Genomic DNA, 8,336 nt, shown 5'->3' with positions numbered 1-8,336 from the left:
AAATGCACCAAGGTGTTGTTGAGGTCCAGATAGTTGTCACCATGGCCTGGTATGAAAAATTCGATAGGCCCGTTATCGGTAATAGCAGAGAGAGGGGCTATCTCCACATAACTGGATCTATCTATTGAATGCTGCGTTAACGGTGCCGTGAAAAGATCAAGTTCTGTCTTTATAGCTTCAGAGGACATTCGATGTAAAAGAGCCATGTCACTTATTCTTTTAGAAAATACTTCCTAGTATTCTTTTAGCCTGTTTTGGTACAGACCTCCTCACTTTACCCCGTCTTTGACTTACTGAGGTTCTTTTAACAGTTAACCGCCGCTTTTTAGGTGCCGGCGTACGCCTTAAACCAGGGGGTCTCTTTTTTGGCCTTCGAGACAATATCATAAGCCCCGAGCCTTCTTGATGCTCCACCTCTGGTGACGCCCTTCGGGTCATAGCATTGGCTACAACCTCACTTACTATATTTTTAGCCGCTGATTTTAAATGTGGTTTGGCTATGCTGAAGCCTCTCTTCATAAACGGTAAAACCATCCTGAAGAGGTTACGGAATATACCTCCTATCCCCGAACCATACATTGTCGGCGCTCCATGATATCCTGGTAGTCCATTACCCACTTGATCCACATAGTATGAAACATAACGGTTAGGGTCGAGCTGATGGTGCTCCATAACACTTTTATTTGTATTATGTTTATAAATATAATACAGCTATTATATATGTAGAGAGGTTTTGGTGGGTCTAAAGTGGAGTTTTACAATCGTTTTACCATAAGTAAATTCAATGTTTTCGTTCTGATCCGTTTTAAGCTCAACCAGAATGTTTTCAATATAGTTCTTGCTGACATGTACGTAGTGCGGCTTGTCATAATTGACAGTGACGATGTCCCCATCCTTGCCGTCTATATGAACTGTTCGCAGGAGGGGCACACAGCTGTCTCCGACCCTTTGATAGGTTATGATGTCGGTATAGACAAATATGTTGTAAAAGCCTGCATGTATATCCGCAGGGAATGGGAATAATTTATCGTTCACATACGTCCATTTATTGGGACCCATCCCCAACATGTAGGATAAATTACCGCTGGTCTTTATACCTCCGTTAGCAGGCCCTGAGATTTGTATCCTTTTATGGATTGGATTGTAGAATAGGAATATTTCCATCTTGTTCAGGGTTAGGTGTTCATTCAACTCTGAGACGATCCTGTCGACGGTTCTATAGAAACCTTTTTTAAGCTTAATAAGTTTCGCAGGTTCCGAGAACCTTTTGCAATAAAAATCACGGTCCTTAGCTTTGATATTATACCAACTATGGGGGTATGTAATCTCGCTGAGACCTACTTCCCAAGCCTCTGATAACTCTATAGGCTTTGGAAAATTGGTTGTATACTTCGAACTCTGATTATTACGATATATCTGTGCCGACGCATTACTGGGGAGAGTCAGGTAGAAGCCGCTGTGTTCCATGATGCCCAACTGTGTACACGCGAATGATGCGCTAGTTATCATGACTAGGGGTTTAAATTAAGCCCCGTTGCCTCCACCACATCCTGCTCCAATACCCAACTGTTGAACTTTTGAGGCCAGTTTTTCCAGCGGACCAGCAACCATTTTTTACCCTTTTCTCTCTTCTGATCTAGAATCTCCTCCACGTGAAAGACTTTGTCTTTACCCAACTGGACCTTCTGTAATTCCTTCTCATAAAAAGATCCCTCTATAAGATCCCCGTCATAATCTTTTAATTTGTAGACCGGCGGAATGCGTGGCAGACATTCGGTAACGGTAAACAACTCCGAGCTAAAGCCTTGTTCGTATTTTTTGTCGAAAACACCCCTCAACTTTGATATACGCACCAAGTCACCCACTAGGAATTTAAAAGTCATTTTTTTCTTACGGCGAAGTGGGAACAAACCATACATATTTTTAAAGACTTGAAAAGAGTTTTCCGAAGAGACCTCCGAGGGCTTCATACGTATAGTCTTATGGTAGCTGTGGTTGTACCCGTTTACTAAATCCTGAACTATGTCTGTATATCGGTTGGTGTTGTGAGCTGTAAAATAGCGCCACATCCGCTCTTTCAAAGTCCTATTAAAGCGTTCCACAACCGAAGCTTTCAAATCAGAGCCTGTAGCAAAATGTACTATATTATACTTATTCATTAGCTTCTGAAATGTTTTATTAAAAAATTATTTTCCGCCATCCGTCTGCACTTTCTTGGGGGCGCCTCCTGCCTTCAAGATCGATTCAAAGGCCCTGGTCACCTCTGCCCCGCTCTTATTTTTTAACACCCTTACATAGGCTAATTTAGAGAAAATATCTATAACCGTTAGCATGTAGCGATTTCCATCATTTTTATCGGCAAGGGACTGCATGTCACATAGATCCGCCTGAAATTGGGATAATGGATGCGTAGAAAAAACTCTATTTCTTGGAAAATGTTTTCTTACAGGTTTATGTAGAGTGTAGGCATCTTGCTCTGATAACCATTCATTCACTTTAGCATCGCTTAACAGACTACCTGTTTCTTCGACTATAGCTCTCTGTAAACGCTCTTTACCCCCATAAGACCCGGGGTTAGAGGGATTATAATATACGTTTTTCAACAGCTGCTCAGCCATCCTTCTTGCCTCTCTGAGGTACAATAACTGTAATGAGCCACTTTCATATAACGACAACATTTCAGTTTGTGAATTTTTATTTTAAGAATGCAACAATTATTACGTATACAGACAATTCAGGATTTGTTGCAAGATACAAGTCCCCGTTTTCTCAACAATCACAGCATGCAACACCCTGTATATATTGTTTAGATTTACAGGTTTGTTTCGCTGAATTTTTAAAACACACACGTCTGATATATAAGTATATAAACAACAAATATGATACACATTCACATTAAAGGGTGGTTCAAACAAATAATGTAAAATCTTAGCCAAAGTTATTTCTAGTTCTTCAGAATCCTCAACAAGCCTTGATACCATATGCGACCATTGTAAACTCTCGCCCGTATGTCGGACATGTTTCATGATTTGCTCCATTTTTAACACACGCTCTACAATAACCCCTGTATTGTGGGTTGTGTAGAACTTTACATTGTTCACTTTATTTTCAATAATCTGATGCATAACATTTGTAAGGTCTCTCAAAAGAAAAAATGTATTTATTCGCTCAAACATCGTAGACACATAGTTACCCATAGCTCTAAATAAACAAAATGTCACTCGGTCTCTTGGGATTTATTGAGCCAGAAAAGCATCACATCAGCCACCACAGCTTCCCTGTATTTGTTGTCGTCCACCAGGGTGTGTCGGATTTCTTTGAGTTTCTCATGGATGAAGATGGCCTCCTTCAGTTCATGTAGGAAGGCTTCGGTTACCCCGTAAACTCTAGGGATAGACGGCGCAATACCCATAGACTCCAGGGCGATGACCAGCGCTGGTATAAAACGGCAGGACCACAGTCTTTTCACCAGCTCCTCAAAATGATTGAAAAAGTAGTATCTAGGAGGGTCGTAGAGGCAAGGATGACAACGCTGGCTGGGATGATTGATCTCACAGCCGATGCATTTTTCTCGTATATATTCGCCAATCACCACGTTTAAAAGTGTAGCTACAGAGGCCTTGATTGTATCCACAAAAATAGTACTGGCCACCCCATCAAACACATCCTCAGGCTGGGTAAATGTCGGGGGTGTCACGGGTCTTGCCAGGGGTGCGTAGAGTGTAGGGCTTCGTGGCATAGAGTCTTTAGTGTCGGGCCCCCATGAAGTAGTGGCTTCCTCGTAGATGGTCTGGAGATCCATGGTGTATGCTGAAATGAAGAACTGGCTGCTTTTTTCTTTTTATTGTAGAACAAGGCCATTGGGTATCTGGGGGGGCGGGGTTAAAGCATCCGCTTACTTAGTTTTCTTCTGACGCTGTATCTTCTTGAGGCTCTTTTGCATCGTAATCTTTACGATTCGTATATATTATGCACTTCTTTAAATGAACAAGGCTCTGACGCTGTTGGCTCTGTACAAAGAGAGCATCCAACGGTTGCAACATTTTCAATTCCAGTACATCCCAACTATTAAAAGGAATAAGCAGACGCAGTCGGGTATCCCCAGTCAGGCCACCACCCCTAAGGTTGTGGTTTCGGATTGCCTCGGTGCCGATATAGAACTCCACGCTGCCGCACGGTCGGCCATTCTTTCTTTGTATTTTCACCCTGTGAAATATTTGTCCTGAGGAGTCAGGGGTACCTTCCCAACGGGTCTCGTGGCCCGTGAACACACTATACCCCTTGGTGATAAGGCTCAGTTCAGGACACACAACCTTGCGAAAAACCGACCAGTCTTCAACACCATATTCCAAGCCTACAGTCTGGTCTGTATATTCTTCTCCTTCATCTACCGTATAGAGGGTCACTCTACAGGCCAGGTAATCAAAACGATACCCCCACTGCTGGCCATTAGACATCAACACTTGATCTGTCAGAGCATTTGCTGGCGGTATTTGGGTTCTATACACATTTAAAAAACGTTTTTTTTGGCGCATCATATATTGCTGGTTGATACTTTGCCCTTGCTCTATGGGCAACCCGAGGGCCTGCTTCAGTTGTTACCGTCATCACTTGTTTGGTACCGATCCCAAATTCCATGGTTATTCTTAAGATCTTGTGCACTCTTAAACAGGAATTGTTCAGCGGCTTTATAAGGGGCCTTAACCAACCCAAACCGTGAGAAACAGTAACAGGTTGACCTGACACATGGTCACTTACTCAACCCTGGGCATGCACCCTTCTACATGACATAGGGTCATAAATCATTACATAGGGTCATAAATCAGGCTTGGGTCATCAATCATTAACGGCCTGTCAAATGGACCCTTACTCACCCCATAGCCCCCACCTAACCAGGCTTGCCTATCAGGCTTGGGTCATCAATCATTAACGGCCTGTCAAATGGACCCTTACTCACCCCATAGCCCCCACCTAACCAGGCTTGCCTGACCAGAAGACATGCACACGTCATCACTACATAGGGTTCACATAGAGTTCACATAGGTTCACATAGGGTCATCAATCAAAATTTTGACACGTGACATCTACTTTAATCTCTCTCAGGCCAGGTGTCTGTGCCATCTTAAACTGAATCTACATGAGACATTTCTCTTCAGCTAAAGCACCCCAGCAGCCAGGCCAGCCAGAGCACACTTATGTACCTGATGGATCTGGAAGACTGTGACCAGTGTAGCCTGCAAATAGTCAGACTGGGGATGCTTGGTGTAGTTGATTTGGATGTGGTGCAGCCTGCCCTCCAGGTACAGCACAGGAGATTTGTTGATGTACTGAGAGAAGAGGTCCACATCCATGGTGGCTGACACCACGATCACCCAGAATGGTACATTGAAGAGACAATACATCAGATTTATTTATAAAAACCCCTATTTTTTTTGTTAAATCAGCAGTTGTCATAAAGTGTTTTTACAGTAAGAACAAGACAACAAGCCACCAGTCTTAAGGTGGTCTGTGCAGAGTAATGTTGACATTGTATATGTGTACTTTGAAGAATGGAACATCAGCCCAGGGGGGGCACGTGCGCGCGCACATACACACACTTATGTTAAAAAACACAACCAGCATATGACAATTTTTATCTATGGAGCCTAACGTTAGTGACCTAGCCTGAAATTCAAACTGAAATGTTCTGTTACACCATTGTTTCAGATCATATCAGTTTGGATTCCAGGCTACTGAGTCTAGTAGTGACCCACCGTGAGGGGAATCTTGTTCTGTTCTCTGCGTTTGCGTTGGGCTACCTTCACCACCCCAAACAGCATGCCAGTGTGGACCGTGCGCCTCATCCAGCAACACCACAGTGTAGCGCAACCGTAAGTGGTCTCATATGACCTCCCGCAGGAGCATACCATCTGTCATGAACTTTAGCTTTGTCTCTGAGGAGGTGACATCCTCAAATCGCACCGTGTAGCCAACCTGAAGGGCATGATTGGATTTCCTGTTAGGCCCATCTTGAGTGTTTGGTAATGGTTTCAGTCCCATATATGCAGCCATGCTGCTGCCACTCGACCATTGATGATGATCTAGGCTGCGAGGGAAAGTATGAGCACCACACATCCTTGCTACTTGATGCATGTTCAAAATGTGTCTGTCTTTTTCACCATAGAGTTTGACCACTGATTGTAATGTGAAAGGTTGTTTTTATTTACCAGCTTCACCAGTTGAGCTCTCTTCTCCTCTGCCACCCTCGATGCCTGGGTGATAGCTGCCAGTCGGCGGGGCTGTTTTGCCTTGTAAGAGGTATGTAAGGGAACTTTACAAGTTTTTGCAGTGATTTGTTTCAAACTGTATACCAATAATTGGTATCACAGTCTGATTTATTAGGAAAAAGTATGGAGAGCATACAATTTGGAACTATTATGTGAGTCTACGGTAATTACATTCTTGCTATGATTTGATCTTTACTGTTAATAAATAGGCAAAATATCCAATCAAAGACCTGCGCCTGGAAAGCGATTTTATTTATGCTTTGCACACGTTTAGCTATGAACGGGCACTGTTTTTTTTACGGTTCTGTTAACGACGGCAGGTGTTCGGCAAGAGGGTGCTAGCTTAGCCAGTTAGTTCGGTACACAGCAGGTGCAAGCGACACAGTGTGCTAGCTAGCACTAACTAGCAAGCTAGCTAGTTAACCCAGTATCACTGGTAGACCGTGTCCCTCGACCCCGCATGTCAGGCACGGTTTTCTCCGGCACACAGCATTTGGAAGGCGGGGACGACATCATGTCCTAGATTTTTAAATGTAACTTGCAAGCTAGCACATGGTGTCGTCCAAACGTCCCGGCTGCTGTGCTAAAGGGAGGAGGGGGCGACTAATAGACAGTGTCCTTCGGCCCCGCTTGCCGGGCACTGTTTTCCCGCAGTTCTGTTAACTACAGTGAGGGTGTTAAGCAGGTGGGAGCGAAGGACGTTGTCTACCGGTGTCACTCCCACTACATAGCAAGGAGGCAGGTGTGAAAACGGATAACTCAATTATTATTTCCCTTTTGCCCCACAATAAAAATGTCACAAGCATGAAGATGCTCAGGGGGAGGCGTTCCTGCATATGCAGCATTGCCCCTAAATTGCGTGATGCAGTTGCACACTATTGCAGTCTCACTTGTGCTGTGCAAAATTTTTACGTTTTAGTAATTTAGCCGACGCTCTTATCCAGAGCGACTTAAAGTTAGTCCGTTCATCTTACGATAGCTAGGTGGGACAACCACATATCAAAGGCATAGTAAGTACACTTTTCTTCAAAGAAATTATAATGAAAATGAGTGCTCGAAGGTGGGGGGGAGAGTGGAAGTGTTGGTTCAGGAAAGTTTTTTTGGGGGGGGGTTAATATGCTAGAGTTGGCTATTGCAGGAACTTTTGATTTGGTTTAGCCAATTTACATATAAAGACATGATTATGAAGCCGTCTACGTTGGTTAATACATTGAGACTTCGCCTGGTATATAGGAATATGTTTCCTTTGCACTTCTATTGGTACCGATGCATTTCACATTCTAGGTAGCAGCATCCCAGCCTTGTCAAAACGGAAAAGAGGAGATCCCGGCTTAAATATCGGGGTCGTGGGGCATGGTCTATAGAAACACGCTGTACAAAATAAACCTTCAAGCTTATTCTCAACGCGTGTCCAAAGGGAAATTAAACAGAAGATACGTTTTTATGGACGCATACTTCCGAGCTGAACAGCTGTTTACCTTTTCGACACAGTTGGTAAATTCCGTCGCATTCGTTTGACGTCATTGAACACTCTAACGGTGACTATGTGCAATGATAATGGGGGCCAACATCTAGCCTCATTGCGCGCGAGATGGCGCTGCCTTCAATATCTTGGCACCTTTGGGTTTAAATGTCTCTTTTTTTCTCGATTGGTTTTTCAGGTGGGCGGGCTTAGGGGCGTGTCTAGAAACTTTAGATTGGTCACTTTATGACAGAGGAAAAGGAAGAGATGCCCAACTCGGCGGGAAAATCTCTCTCCTCCAGCAGGTGGCGTTTTTTCGTTGTTTCGCCCACCAACCAATACGTTTTTGTATGGATGAAAACACTTTATATCGGAGTTGTCTCGAGATGGCTATGCATATTTATGTCTGGCATGAGGCTAGTAGCATAACATAATTAAATTCAAAGGGATTTATTGGCATGGGAAACATGTTTTCATTGCCAAAGGAAGTGAAATACAATAATACGCAGAAGTAAAATAAACGATAAACATTAGACACACAAAGTGCTAAAGGAAGAGAGACATTTCAAAAGTCATATTATGACTGTATACCGTGTTGTAACGATGTG

General features: G+C 43.5%; 1 pseudogene; it reads right to left on the bottom strand.

Moving 5' to 3' along the window:
• LOC109892189 (ATP-dependent RNA helicase DHX33-like) overlaps positions 1 to 7,836 on the bottom strand; it is a 27,319-nt pseudogene extending 19,483 nt beyond the window's left edge.
• Between the last annotated feature and the right edge of the window lie 500 nt (positions 7,837 to 8,336).

Source organism: Oncorhynchus kisutch, linkage group LG6, assembly GCF_002021735.2.
Source record: "Oncorhynchus kisutch isolate 150728-3 linkage group LG6, Okis_V2, whole genome shotgun sequence".
In the NCBI taxonomy this organism is placed as follows: domain Eukaryota; kingdom Metazoa; phylum Chordata; class Actinopteri; order Salmoniformes; family Salmonidae; genus Oncorhynchus; species Oncorhynchus kisutch.
Note: the sequence above shows the minus strand (reverse complement) of the source record. Positions and strands in the feature narration are given on the sequence as shown.